This window comes from Thalassophryne amazonica, chromosome 4 (genome assembly GCF_902500255.1).
Source record: "Thalassophryne amazonica chromosome 4, fThaAma1.1, whole genome shotgun sequence".
Lineage (NCBI taxonomy): Eukaryota > Metazoa > Chordata > Actinopteri > Batrachoidiformes > Batrachoididae > Thalassophryne > Thalassophryne amazonica.
In genome coordinates, this window is record NC_047106.1 from 134,288,143 (window position 1) to 134,302,972 (window position 14,830).

Below are 14,830 nucleotides of genomic sequence, written 5' to 3' on the forward strand. Positions count from 1 at the left end.
AGAGGTCAGGGTAATGCCATCCAGAGTAAGGATCTGGTTAGACACCATGTTTCTAAGATTTGTGGGGCCAAGTACAATAACTTCAGTTTATCTGAGTTTAAAAGCAGAAATTAGAGGTCATCCATGTCCTTATGTCTGTAAGACAATCCTGCAGTTTAGCTAATTGGTGTGTGTCCTCTGGCTTCATGGATAGATAAAGCTGGGTATCATCTGCGTAACAATGAAAATTTAAGCAATGCCGTCTAATAATACTGCCTAAGGGAAGCATATATAAAGTGAATAAAATTGGTCCTAGCACAGAACCTTGTGGAACTCCATAATTAACCTTAGTCTGTGAAGAAGATTCCCCATTTACATGAACAAATTGTAATCTATTAGATAAATATGATTCAAACCACCGCAGCGCAGTGCCTTTAATACCTATGGCATGCTCTAATCTCTGTAATAAAATTTTATGGTCAACAGTATCAAAAGCAGCACTGAGGTCTAACAGTCCATGATGACTTATTTGGTCTTATGAACATTCAGAGTCAGGTTGTTCTCTAAGCACCAAAGCAACAGTTTCTCCACCTCGGCCCTTTACACTGTCTCGTCCCTGTCACAGATGAGTCCAACCACTGTGGTATCATCCACAGATTTCGTGATGTGGTTGGTTTGATGGCTTGGAGAGCAGTCATAGGTGTACAGGGCATACAGTAGAGGGATCAGAGCGCAGCCTTGAGGGGAACCCATGCTAAGTGTGAGTGTGTGAGGTGGTGGGGACAGAGTCTTACAGACTGTGGACAGCTGGTCATAAAGTTTTTAATCCGGTTACAAGTGGGAAGGGGAATCTGTAATTTCAGTCGTTTGGTGATGAGAATAATACAATAACATGCATTATTCAGACAGATATTCGCCCGAGTTAGACAAGACTATCCATGATATCCATGATAAAATCATCCGGAATATCCATATTGGGACCAACACACACTTCTCGCCTTTTTATCTTGTCCTCTGCTGACAGTTGTTTTTTTTTCCCCTCTGCGGACAGTTCTTGGGCTGCGCGCTATGATGTCATTTGTTTACGCACAGCGGGCGGGTATAGCCAGGCAGCGTCGACGTAAATCTATGATACCGGCCTAGCAATGCCTCAGTAAAGTGATAATAATGTCCAGTATGATGGTGCAAAATGCTAAGCTGTAGTCCACGAAGAGCATCGTCACATCACTCTTCTTGTTCTCCATGTGGCTCAGCACTGTGTGGAGAGTGAGAGCGATAGCATCCTCTGTAGACCGGTTTACCCTGTAAACAAACTAGTGGGGGTCAAGGGAGGGAGGGAGGCCATCTCTGATGTGCTGGGAGACTGATCGCTCCAAGTACTTTATGATTACAAATGTCAGGGCTATGGATCTGTAATCATTCAGGTTGTCTATGGCAGGTTTTTGGGGATGGGGATGATGGTGGAGGCCTTCAGACATATGGGAATGGTGGCATGTGTCAGGGAGATGTTGAAGAGTTTGGTGAGCCTGCCAGTTGGTCTGCCCATGCTTTAATCACCACCCCTGGGATACCGGATCTTTTTATCATTTTTACAGCCAGTTCTCTTTAGATTAGTCAGTGCATGGGTACATTAATATTTCCTACTCACTCAGTACGTCTCTGACATTTTCCGTCTCTGTGGGCCTTGAGACCCGTCGGTGCCTGTGCTTAATGTTTCCAGATTCTGTGGCATGGTGCCAGTCTGACTCAGTACTTCCCAGGCAGGGCTGGTACCTATTTACAGCTGGGTGGACTGAGACAATGGAGATTAAGCATGTTGTCCAAGGACACAGACAGATGACGTGAGCAGGATTCAAACCCAGGTCTATATATTGGCAGGTCAGTTCCTTATCCACTGCGCTGCCTCCTGTACATATCAATAACAAATACAAACAACACGGTACTGTGTGGTAAATCTATATGGAGTACAAAGTTCTCAAAAGCTGAGTGCGCAAGAAGAGGGGGTGGTGGCCAAGCAGATTTAAGTGTGCTTTTTTCCTGTGTGGAAGGTTCCTGGTTCAAGACCACCTCTACCCATTCTCCATGTAATGTGGCATTGTGCCCGGAAGGGCCTCCAGCATAAAACGTTTTGCCACATGAACATGCAAATCCACCTCGGATCTACTGTGGTGACCCCAATCAAAACAAGGGGGAGGCTAAAGAGACTTACTTTATTAGTGGCTGTGCAAGAAGGAGTCAAGTGAGGGAAGCCACCAAGATGCCCTGAAGGAGCTGTAGACTTCAGTGGCTGTGATTGGAGAAACTGTGTATTGTGCAGCGTCTGTATGTTGTGTCACCACTTATACAGCTTCATGGTGGACATGAAATTTCAGCTACAGTTTGCCAGAACTGCACACAGGAGACCTAAGCCTAGATTTGATCTATTTTCTTGTATTAAATTCCTTCTTTATTCGACTCCACCATGAAGCTGCAACTACTGATGTAACAAACACAATAAGGCCTGTGACTTCTACAGGGTGCCAGTAATTGTGTCAAGTATGTATATATTTATGCATGTGTTGTTTTTTTTCCACCATGTGAAAGCATTTTTGTTAATAATTTTGGATACTTTTTTTAAATATTCTGATTATACAACATTGACAGATTTGCACTTATTTCTGAACATATCAAAATTCTGTGATTAAAATTCTGGAGTGCCAATAATTGTGACCAGGACATGGATTTATGAAGTGGCGACACACAGTGGTTCTGGAGGACCAGGACAATCCACAGTCCGTGGAATGATGGTCCGAGTTTCTCATGTGTCCATCATGTGTCATGGTTTCAGCAGTCACTTTGCTTTTTTCAGATATTGTAAGAGTGGATATCTGTGTGATAGAATGCAAAAATAAATCAGCTATGAAGGTGATTGTCACCTAAAATCAAACAAAAGCATTTAAATGTTTTATCTCACTGACTTAAATGTTTTACTTTCCCATCGTCATTCCGTGCAGGGACTCCATCGTGCTCAGAGCTGCTTCCTCTTTTATTACAACCACTAACCGTCTGCTGGTTTCAGTTGGGACAAAGGTCAGCTTCTCCTACTATATATGGAAAAGTAAAATGACACTGACAAATGTGACAAAATCACATTACATTCACACAGGGAAACTCTAGTGTTTGCTATGACAACAGCCACAAACTCAGCAATGTTTAATCGAGGTAGTACAGTTAATCTAGCTGACTAACTCTGACACTTGAAAGGTGGTGGATGTAATTATGTTTAAACACAAAAGGTTTTATTGAAATTAAAATTAAGACAAGACAAGTTTTGTGTGTTTGAAATTCAGCAGCATAAATTCTCAGGGCCATCCAATCTCTGAACTCAAAGCGAGAGCTGTGTTCGGGTTCTCGGCAGTAAGTCGGACTCGTTTCCAGTGGAGGCTGGCCTCCGCCAGGGCTGCACCTTGTCACCAATCCAGTTTGTAATGCTCGTGGACAGGATATCGAGGCGTAGTCGGGGGAGATGGGTCTCCAGTTTGGTCTCAGGGTCTCATCACTGCTTTTTGCAGATGATGTGGTCCTGTTGGCTTCATCGGCCGGTGACCTCCAACACTCACTGGATCGGTTCGCAGCTGAGTGTGAAGCGGCTGGGATGAGAATCAGCACCTCTAAATCTGAGGCCATGGGTCTCAGCAGGAAACCAATGGATTGCCTACTCCATCCTGTAGTCATAGTTGGCCCTTCCTTGCCTCAGAAGAGCACGGTCATCCTTGTCTGCATCCTTTAAGCTTGTTCTTGCGGATGGTTTCCAGACATCGCAAACCAAGGGACTCCTTCAGATGCACAATGAGTGGAAAGGAGGTGAAAAAATTGTCAAAGTAGACAACACACTCCCATGGATTCTTGATGGTCTTGTAGAGTTGAATGACAACATTCGCTTCAACTCCAAGTTCTTTGGTTGGACCCTGACCTGTGCCAAATGTGCTCTTTCCGGTGTATGTCAGGAAGTCATACATTATCCCAGACACACCTGCTTGAACAAAGATCTTGAAGCCCCAATGGTGAGGTTTGCTCGGGAGATACTGTTGCAGAGATCCAGCCTTTGTCCCTTTGTAAGGGACCATCATTTCATCTATTGAGAACTTGTTCTCACTCTCAGATTTCTACCCCTAATCTGGCAGCATATTTTAGGGGATACATACATTTCAAAAGCTGCTAAGTAACACCACAAACACAATTGGAACATTTTTTTTTGTTTTAGATAGATGTCGTTAGATGTGTTACATTTAGATGTCGTATTTAAATGTCGTATTTCATTTTTGGAATTTATATTGTTTTATGCCAAATCACAACAGAGTTGCCTCAAAGCGCTTCACACAGGTAAGGTCTAACCTTACCATGTTAAGCTTGTTATGTGTCGGACGCAGCTCGGAGAACCGACCAGCGTTTGAAGGACCCAGTATGAAATAAGCAGAGCACGGTACAAAGGCTAACTGAATTTAATACATAACAGTGATACAAAAAATAACAAAAGAAAGTGCGGTCTGGCGTGGTGCGCTCCCAGCAGCGCTAACGGTCCGGAGCCAGAAGCTGTTCGGACCCAAGGACCCCGCCGACACCCCCCAGGTGGCCGCAACAAACCGAGTCTGCGAAAGAAGGAACCATTATGTGAGTCCACACTCTACACACAGAGAGAACACTTAAAGGTGTACAAACAGCAAACACTTCCTGGCTTGATTACTAATCAGCTTCCCAACCTGCAGGCATGGAACATCCAGTTCACAAAACTCCACTGCAGTGGAAGCCGATACATGACTAACATACAGCTCAATATAAAAGGTGTGAGGGGACACCACATTTACTGACTGTATAAATGTAGTCACAAAATCTAACGTACCTCAGGAAGTGTGCTGACGAGCGTGAGACCTCACCCCCTCCTCTTTCACAGACCGTGCATCAAACCCTGGACGTTCTCTGCATCCACTGATGATGAGATGGCTCCCGAGACGACGATCTCACCCGTCTGGTCACAAGGTCGAGTCTCTGGCAAATAACACTGTATACTCCAGTCTTAAATGCCACCATGTTCCAATCCATATAGATGCACCTCAGCTGTGAGTCCTGACGAGCCGCAGGTGATCAGGGTGAGGTCCTGATAACCTCAGCAACACAGCCACTCAGTCCCAAATGCAAGCCACCTGGAAGGAAAAACAAAAGACAGAAACAAAAAGGCAGCCAGGCCCCAGCCATACAACAAAGCTAACCTTACCCCCGAGGAAGCAGGTTCTCCACCACTGGTGGCCATGATTTTTTCTGATCAGGCTGACAAAACAATGAAAGATAGCCTGAACCAAATCATGTGGTCTACATGCTAATATCAGACAAGATATTGATAAATGCTAACTTTATTAGTGAAAACCTTCTAGCACACCTCCTACACGATGTTAAAGAGTGTGTATCTCCTGGTGCACGTTGCCTGTTTAAGGGTTAAATACCCTTTCTTATGATTGGATTCATCTGTGTAAGGAGGTCAAGGGTCAATGAGCGTACCAAACCAATAAGGAAAATTATGAAAATTATCAGGGGTGCCCAAAGTTTTACATACAGCTTTCTTAGATGTTTATTTTAATACATTTGCGAATAATAATAATAAAAAAACACTTTCATGTTGTCAGTATGGGGTGTTGTGAGTAGAATTTTGAAGAAAAAAAATTAATTTGCTTCATTTTGGAAAAAGGCTACAACATAACAAAATGTGACAAAAGTGAAGTACTGTGGATACTTCCTGGATTCACTATAACTAGGCGGAACTTCAAGAAAAATGTTTGTGAGTCACTGTGATGAGTTGTGCTTCCAGTATGCAAAAGTTCAGTTCCTGTTTTTGTCTTTGCATGAGAAAGTCTGAATTGTGTCAGTCCACCCAATTGTAATAACCTTGGCTGGTCATTTAACCTGTGAGGAAGTGACATCTAGTCCAGGGGAAGTCATCAGCTCCTACCCACTTCATGCGACGGAATCCAGAGATAAATATCGGGCATCAGGGACTAGACAGGACTTAGTTCTTCCTCTAAATTGAACAGTTTTGCCTTTCAAACATGGCTGTACACAGAATTTTTGACAGAAATGGTGTAGTTTTGAAAATAATCTCCACAGTTCATTATTTATGATGAACACCACAGCTGTCATCAGTTATCATCTGCTTATGTATTTTTATTTAAACTGTAGTACACTGTTGTTTTTCGGTGCTTCTGTGAGCTGTGTGTGCTCCTAGTCCACTGAGTTAACACGTTCCTCATTAACCTCACTCAGAAAAGGACTTTTTTATTCATCTTAGCACTCTTATGACTGTGATATCTTTAGACTATTATTGTGTCACATAACACTTGACAGTCCTTCGAGTCTTCCAGAGATCTCTGGAGGACCTCAGCAGCAACAACTGTCTTTGAGTCACAGTCAGTTGAGACAGAATAATAATAATAATGATGATGATGATGATGATGATGATAAGGTGATTGGCGAGGAAGACTAGCATTATGCAAGTATGGTGTCCATGGCACAGCTGGCAAATAAAACAATTTGCAGACTAACCAAAGTAAATGTACCACAATCATCTAGTTCTTTGTTTGGTCTGTTGGACCCCAAAAGTCCTGAGTGTAGTTTTGGAGCATGAAAAAAGGCACTGCTCTGTAAAATCTGGAATGATGAGCTTGTGGTCCTAAGCCACAGACTGTGGTGGCAGCGCGGGTTCCTTTTGGCGAGTGGAGTGTCTGAGGTGGTGGACTGTTGTTTACTGGACACCCCGACATCCTGGTTCTGCTGATTGGACTTCGATAACAGACAGATGGAGTGTCAAACCACTGTGTAGATTAACGAGCTCCAGGTTTTTCTGTCAGGCTGCACGGGCTGAGGAGTTGCAGTGACGGGACGGATGAGGATCCTCTGACCTACAAACTACACTCTGCTCCACTCTGTGATTCATTTATTTTTTCTTATTCTTATTTTTCTCTAAGTGCACACATTCTTCATCTCGTTTCCTCAGGCAGGGTGGCAGTACACATTCACCCAGTGTGTGTGTGTGTGTGTGTGCGCGCATATATGTGTGTACACTTTGCTGGATGATGTATTTAATGTTCTTTTTGTAGTGTTTTGTTCTTTTTCAGTGTTACTTGTAGTACATGTTAAATGGGTTCTGACTTTCTGCATATATTTCGGATGCACTGATGAGGGTGGGGGGGCTGATCATTTGACTATGTTGTACAGGATGTGGCCACACTGTGGAAGTTTGAAAAAATAAAGTTGCTCTGGAGTTGCCAGTGTGCTGGTTTCCTTTGTTATCCAGTCAAATAATCCACCAGATTATCCTCCGTGTTCTTTCACTACATTAGCATCAATATCTTAAACTTTTCAGACTATTTACACAGAAAAACAAATGCAGTTTCACCACTTACATTATGGATATATTATGGTCCAAAAAAAAAAATTATCTTTTTCACAGAGCTGTGAATTTTTTGAAAATTTGTTCAATGTTAAAAGATAGAGATTTTTCCAATTTTCCAACATTTTTCCTGACTTTAACCTTGAAAATTGAATCACTTGTTGAAAATTGAATCAGAGTCAGTGCATGAATCTTCAGTAAAAATTTAATAATGATACATGAAAAACTGGGCTCCAGGCTGTTCACAATCAAACAGGTGCAATAACCATTCATTTATATAGCCAAATCACAACAAAGTTGCCTCAAGGTGCTTCACTCAAGTAAGGTCTAACCTTACCAAACCCCCAGAGCAAACACACAGGCGACAGTGGTAAGGAAAAACTCACTCTGATTTAAGGTAGAAACCTCAAGCAGACCAGACTCAAAGGGGTGACTATCTGCTTGGGCCATGCTACTGACACAACTGACAAAACAATTCATAAAACGAATATACAAGAAATGTTGCCGGTGCACAAGACAGGAGGGTTGCAGAAACAGACACCACACCAATCTCTGGATGGAGCCGCACCTCAAACAGAGAGAAAAAAAACAAAAACAATCAGGCATCAGAAAGACAACAAACACAGTATAATTTGTCAGCATTAAGCCACAAGAAAAACAGAAGAAATAATACTAAGGTGATCGCCGGCCACTAGCCCTGAGCTTCACTAAAAGACCCAGAATTTAGATAAGGTTAAGGCCGTGGCCCGCTCTGTTTCCTAACAAAATGAATTTAAGAGTAAAAAGCATTGTAACATACTATGCCAGTATGCTAGCCACACGAAAGGGAAAATAAGAGCGCTAACAGATGGAGTGTGGACTTGAAAGTCTCTACAGAATCTGATTGTTTTATTGATACAGGGAGATCATTCCACAGAACAGGGGCACAATAAGAGAAATCTCTGTGACCCGCAGACTTTTTATTCACTCGAGGGATACAAAGTAGTCCTGCTCCCTGAGAACGCAGAGCCCAGGCAGGTACGTAGGGTTTATTTAGGTCAGCTAAGTAGGGAGGTGCTAGTCTGTGAATAATTTTATAGACTAGTAGCAGAATCTTAAAATCTGATCTCACTGGGACAGGAAGCCAATGAAGGGATGACAAAATGGGTGTAATGTGGTCAAACTTTCTGCTTCCTGTCAAAAGTCTGGTTGCAGCATTTTGAACCATTTGGAGACCCCCAATGCTGGACTGCGATAAACCTGAAAATAGAACATTGCAGTAGTCCAATCTAGAAGAGACAAACGCATGAATAAAGGTCTCAGCATCAGCCATAGACAGGATGGGACGAATCTTCACTATATTTCGCAAGTGGAAGAAAGCTGTCCTAGTAATATTTCTAATGTGGAGGCCAAAGGACAACGCAGTATCAAAAATCACCCCAAGGTTCCTCAGTTTGTCAGTGTGATGTATGACACACGAGCCTGGGCTAATCGTTAGCTGGTCAAATTGGTGCCGATGTCTCACTGGACCAAGAACCATCATTTCAATCTTATCAGAGTTTAAAAGTAGGAAACTGTTAAGATTTTTACTGATGTAAGGCAATCTTCTAAGGATTTTATGTGGATGAGATTACTAGCAGTTATTGGTGCAGTGCCTGGGTTAAGGCATGCTGGAATATGTTTAACCTAATATCTTCTATTTTCTTCTTGAAGTAACCCAAGAAATCTTGTGCTGTAGAAGGAGAGTGACTTACACGTGGTTGTTCATGAATAAATGTTGCCACTGTGTCAAACAAGAGTTTTGTGTTATGCTTGTTTTTGTTGATCAAATCAGAGTAATAGGGCTGCTTTGTAGCCAGTAGTGCATGCTTATAGTCTAAGATAGCATCACGCCACAGGAGGTGGAATACTTCTAATTTTGAACTAAGCCATTTCCGTTCTAGACCTCTAGCCTTATGCCAAGGTACCTGTGTTTTTATTGGGTTTTTTTTTTTTTTGGGGGGGGGGGGGGGGGGTTAATAAAGGTGGCACAATCATGTCAAGTGTAGTATTGAGCGCTGAGTTTAAACTATCTACAAGACTGTTTACCGATTGGGCATTTTCCATATGTGAAGCTAAGATATCAGGCAGTCTAACTTCAAGTTCAGTCGTAGTTGAGTTGATGCATCACTGCAGTGATAAATAAGGTGGTTGTTCCACTAAACACAGCAGTGAAACTGTAAACTTAATAAGTGAGCAATCAGATATCACCAATGCAAGAAGCATGATGTCAATATTTGTGACAGCAATACCACGTGCGAGAACCAAATCCAGGGTATTTCCACTAATGTGAATCGAATCCTAAATGCATCCACAATTTCCATAAATGATTTGCAGAGGGGATCAGAGGGCTTATTTATATGAATGTTAAAGTCACCAATAATCAGAATGTTATCTACACTAGTCGACAAGTTAGAGATGAACTCACCAAATTCATCGAAGAATTCAAAATTTTTATTCTTCTGACCTTGGCAATACGCAACATCGCTGGCGGAGGTAACAAACTGCAAATGTATCTGAAGTCACAACACCATTCCAAATGACAAAGTGTGACAACCTGCTAGTCATACCGCGTGACTCATTTTTAGTACTAGTCAGTGACCATGTGACAGCAGCACACAGTCAAACTACGTTATCAGCAGCCACGCTGATGTTCCACTGAACCCGTGGGTGTGCTCTTGTGACAGACAGGACACAGCACAAAAATCACATGTTCCAAACCTTTGACCTCAAAATCTGGAAACATCTATAACCGTGTGTGTGTGTGTGTGTGTGTGTGTGTGTGTGTGTGTGTGTGTGTGTGTGTGTGTGTGTGCGCTGAGCCAGGGACATGTTGGTGATTTCTTTCCTCCTGTAGTTTCATATTTATAAAGTTAACAGTTTGAGTGTGGCTCCGCTGTCTGTCTGCTGGCCTGTTCACCAGATTTCAAGCGGTAAGCTTTGACTTTCCTAAATGAGGCACACCTTGCACAAGAAAAAGTAGCAGTTCCTTGACTGGCTGTTTGAACCTGGCTCCAAAAGTGAGCAGATTCCCATTGAAGCCCATGTTAAAATGTCCAACTTTACAGCAGTAATAAACGTGTTTACAGCCTGGCACAAAAAAATCAGGCTCATCCCTTTAGATAGTTTCTCCATCCATAGCTGCTTTGAGAGAAAGCTCGCCTGTTATTGCTGAGTTCAGAGATGTGGACCCTCAAATTCTGCAAGCTGCGATTACTGTGGATGACCATGTGTGTCTTTTTTGAGCACTTAATTATGAATACAGTGCATCCAGTATTCACAGCACTTCACTTTTTCCACATTTTGTTATGTTACAGCCTAATTCCAAAATGGATGAAATTCATTTTTTCTTCAAAATTCTACATTGACTAAAAAGAGAAATTGACTATGTGAAAAAGGTTTTTTTTTTAATTTTTGCAAATGTATTAAAAATAAATAAATAAATACAAATAAGATGACATTCACAGCCTTTGCCATTAAGCTCAGGTGCATCTTGTTTTCACTGATCATTCTTGAGATGTTTCTACAGTTTAATTGGAGTCCACCTGGGGTAATCAGTTGATTGGTCATGATTTGTCTGATTTGTCTGTTGACCTCGGAGACAACATCATATTTCAAGAAGACTTGAGGCTGTAATTGCTGCCAAAGGTGCATCAACAAAGTATTGAGCAAAGGCTGTGAATACTTATGTACAGTACATATGATTTCTTAAATTTTTAATTTTAATACATTTGCAAAAATAAAAAAAAAGAACTTTTTTCATGTTGTCATTATGGGGTGTTGTGATGAGCATTTTGAGGGAAAATGAATTTAGTCCATTTTGGAATAAGGCTGTAACATAACAGAATGTGGAAAAAGTAAAATGCTGTGAATACTTTATGGACGCACTGTACATATTGCTTTACAGGAGCAGTGCGAACATGCAGGGTGATCCATGTTCAGAACCACTTCAGTGTTCTTATAGAAACCGGGGGTGATTGAGTTATGAGATTGGATCACTCAGAAAACTAAGGCTGAGAAAGGCAAATGGCAGCATTTCTAATGGGCCTACATGCTGATTTTTCAGTAAGTCCACTGCCACAGTTAGGTCCATAAGTATTTGGAGAACGACTGTTTTTGTTAAGTTGTATCTGTAAACTACAATAACGTAGTTTAAATAAAAACATCAAATAATGCAGAGGCTCTTTGCTTTAATTCAAGGGGTTTGACAAAAAACACCATATTCACCACTTAGGAATTACATACATAATCACTTAATTTTGGGAGACCATAAGTAATTGGACAAACTGAACACATGGATTATTATCAATACAAATAATCGCTTTTATTGCTAGTTTTCATTAGACAAGTCAGAGGATGGATACATGCACATTTCCAAGTCACTGAATATGTCTTGGACCACAAAATCCTGAAACACATTGAGGATTATCTGGGTGGTTTCCCACAGTAGTCTGCTTCTTGCGTGGTCACTCAGTTTTTAAGAACTGCCTAACTGCCACACAGATTTACCATACAGTACTATAGTGTTTGTAAATTGACTCCAGTGATTTGGAAATGTTCATTTGTGTTGGGAAGGTGTCGTAGCACGGACCCACAACAGGGGGCGCAAATGAACGGACAATGAGTAAGCCAAAAGGTAACAATTTAATGTTGTGACAACACACAACGTAACACACAGAATTTGTAAAGTCAATTAACACCAGGTGACGTGTGGGCAGGCTCGAAGATAGAAGACCCCGACGAGAGAGAGGCCGCGTCCCACACGGCCTCCACCACCAACGGTCTGAAGAACACCGGAGCCGCCAAGTCCTGAGTCCCCAGGTGACCTCTGTCTCCGACTGTCGACCCTGGTACTGCTGGCAAAAAGCAGAGACAAGATGAATGAGTGTAAGTCCTTACACTCAGTGGTCCACAGTCTGTACACAGTCAGGAGGGGAACCTCCACCTCCGAATCACACACTCGTGCAGCTCTTGTCTAACCACTTATCTGTTCAGAGAGTGTGGCGCAGTCGTCGTCGTCACGCCACACGCCGAAGTCCCGGATAAGGCAACGTCCACAAGAATAAGGCTGCAAGTGAGATCTGGTTTAGTACACACAAAGTGTCAGATAGCAGAGAAAATACCTCTCGGTAGTCGATTTCTCGGCGGGGAGGTGGAGTTGCAGTCCGGCTTAAGTACTGGTGTAGATGAGTGACAGCTGGTGTGATGAGTGACAGCTGTCACTTCCTCTGGGTCTGGCGCCCTCTCGTGCTTGGAGCCCGCACTCCAAGCAGGGCGCCCTCTGGTGGTAGTGGGCCAGCAGTACCTCCTCTTCAGCGGCCCACACAACAGGACCCCCCCCTCAACGGGCGCCTCCTGGCGCCCGACCTGGCTTGTCCGGGTGTCTTCTGTAGAAATTGGCCAGGAGGGCCGGGTCCAGGATGAAGCTCCTCTTCACCCAGGAGCGTTCTTCAGGTCCATACCCCTCCCAGTCCACCAGATATTGGAACCCCCGGCCCTTACGACGGACGTCCAGGAGCCTGCGGACCGTCCAAGCAGGCTCCCCGTCGATGAGCCGGGCAGGAGGCGGCGTGGGTCCAGGTGTACAGAGGGGTGAGGTGTGGTGCGGTTTGATACGGGACACGTGGAAGACAGGGTGGATCCGCAGCGAAGCCGGTAGACGGAGCTTCACTGTGGCCGGGTTGATGATCTTGAGGATAGTGAATGGTCCGATGTATCTGTCCTTTAACTTGGGTGAGTCCACACAGATGGGGATGTCCTTTGTTGACAGCCACACCTCCTGCCCGGGCTGGTACGTGGGGGCCGGGGACCGTCGGCGGTCCGCATGGGACTTGGCCCTCGTCCGGGCCTTTAACAGGGCAGAGCGGGCGGTCCGCCACACCCGGCGACATCTCCTGAGGTGGGCCTGGACCGAGGGCACACCGACCTCTCCCTCCACCAGCGGGAACAATGGGGGCTGGTACCCCAAACACACCTCAAAAGGGGAGAGGCCGGTAGCAGACGAAACTTGGCTGTTGTGGGCATACTCGATCCAGGCCAGATGGTGACTCCAGGCCGCCGGATGTGCGGAGGTGACACACCGAAGGGCCTGCTCCAACTCCTGGTTGGCCCGCTCTGCCTGGCCGTTGGTCTGGGGGTGGTACCCGGACGAGAGACTCACGGTGGCCCCCAGCTCCTTGCAGAAACTCCTCCACACCTGTGAAGAGAACTGGGGACCACGATCTGAGACGATGTCCGATGGTATCCCATGCAGCCGCAAGACGTGATGGACCAGGAGGTCTGCTGTCTCCTGGGCCGTCGGGAGCTTCGGGAGGGCCACGAAGTGGGCCGCCTTGGAGAACCGGTCCACTATCGTGAGGATTATGGTGTTGCCCTGGGACGGCGGGAGGCCCGTGATGAAATCCAGGCCGATGTGAGACCAGGGGCGATGAGGCACTGGCAGGGGTTGGAGGAGGCCCGTCGTCCTCCGATGGTCTGCCTTGCCCCTGGCGCAGATGGTACAGGCCTGGATGTAGTCCCGGACGTCGGTTTCCAGGGACGCCCACCAGAAGCGCTGCTGGACTACTGCCATGGTCCTACGCACTCCGGGATGACAGGAGAGCTTGGACCCGTGACAGAAGTCCAATATGGCAGCTCTTGCCTCTGGTGGGACGTACAGTCTGTCCTTGGGGCCAGTCCCCGGGTCCGGGCTCCCGGTCAGGGCCTCCCGGACGGTCTTCTCCACGTCCCAGGTAAGGGTGGCCACGACAGTGGACTCGGGGATGATGGTCTCGGTGGGGTTCGACAGCCCCGCTTTGGCTTCTTCTTCGTGCACCCGGGACAATGCATCTGATTTTTGGTTCTTGGTCCCGGGGCCATATGTGATCTGGAAGTCAAAGCGCCCGAAGAACAGAGACCAGCGGGCTTGCCTGGGGTTCAGCCACTTGGCGGTCTGGATGTACTCCAGGTTCCGATGGTCAGTGAAAACCGTGAAGGGCAACGACGCCCCCTCCAGCAGGTGTCTCCACTCTTCAAGAGCCTCCTTCACCGCAAGAAGTTCCCGATTGCCAACGTCATAGTTCCGTTCAGCTGGGGTCAACCTGCGGGAATAAAAGGCACAAGGATGGAGAACTTTATCAGCCTCCACGCTCTGGGACAGCACGGCTCCTATCCCTGAGTCAGAGGCGTCCACTTCTACTACGTACTGGCGATCAGGATCAGGCTGCACCAGAACTGGTGCAGTCGAGAACCGGCGTTTCAACTCCTGGAACGCGGCTTCGCACCGATCCGACCAGGTGAAGGGGACCTTGGTGGAGGTCAGGGCAGTCAGGGGGCTAACTACCTGACTGTAACCTTTAATGAACCTCCTGTAAAAATTTGCAAAGCCGAGGAACTGCTGGAGTTTCCTGCGGCTTGTTGGTTGGGGCCAATCTCTCA

General features: G+C 45.1%; 1 protein-coding gene across 1 annotated transcript in view; it reads left to right on the forward strand.

Annotated features, from left to right (window-relative positions):
* Window positions 1–11,407, forward strand: part of LOC117508788 (kinase suppressor of Ras 1-like) — a 230,879-nt gene extending 219,472 nt beyond the window's left edge. Inside the window, exon 19 of the transcript XR_004560194.1 lies at window positions 11,397–11,407. The gene's annotated coding sequence lies outside the window, so the exon portion shown is untranslated. The remainder of the gene's footprint in view (window positions 1–11,396) is intronic.
* Window positions 11,408–14,830: the final 3,423 nt, after the last annotated feature.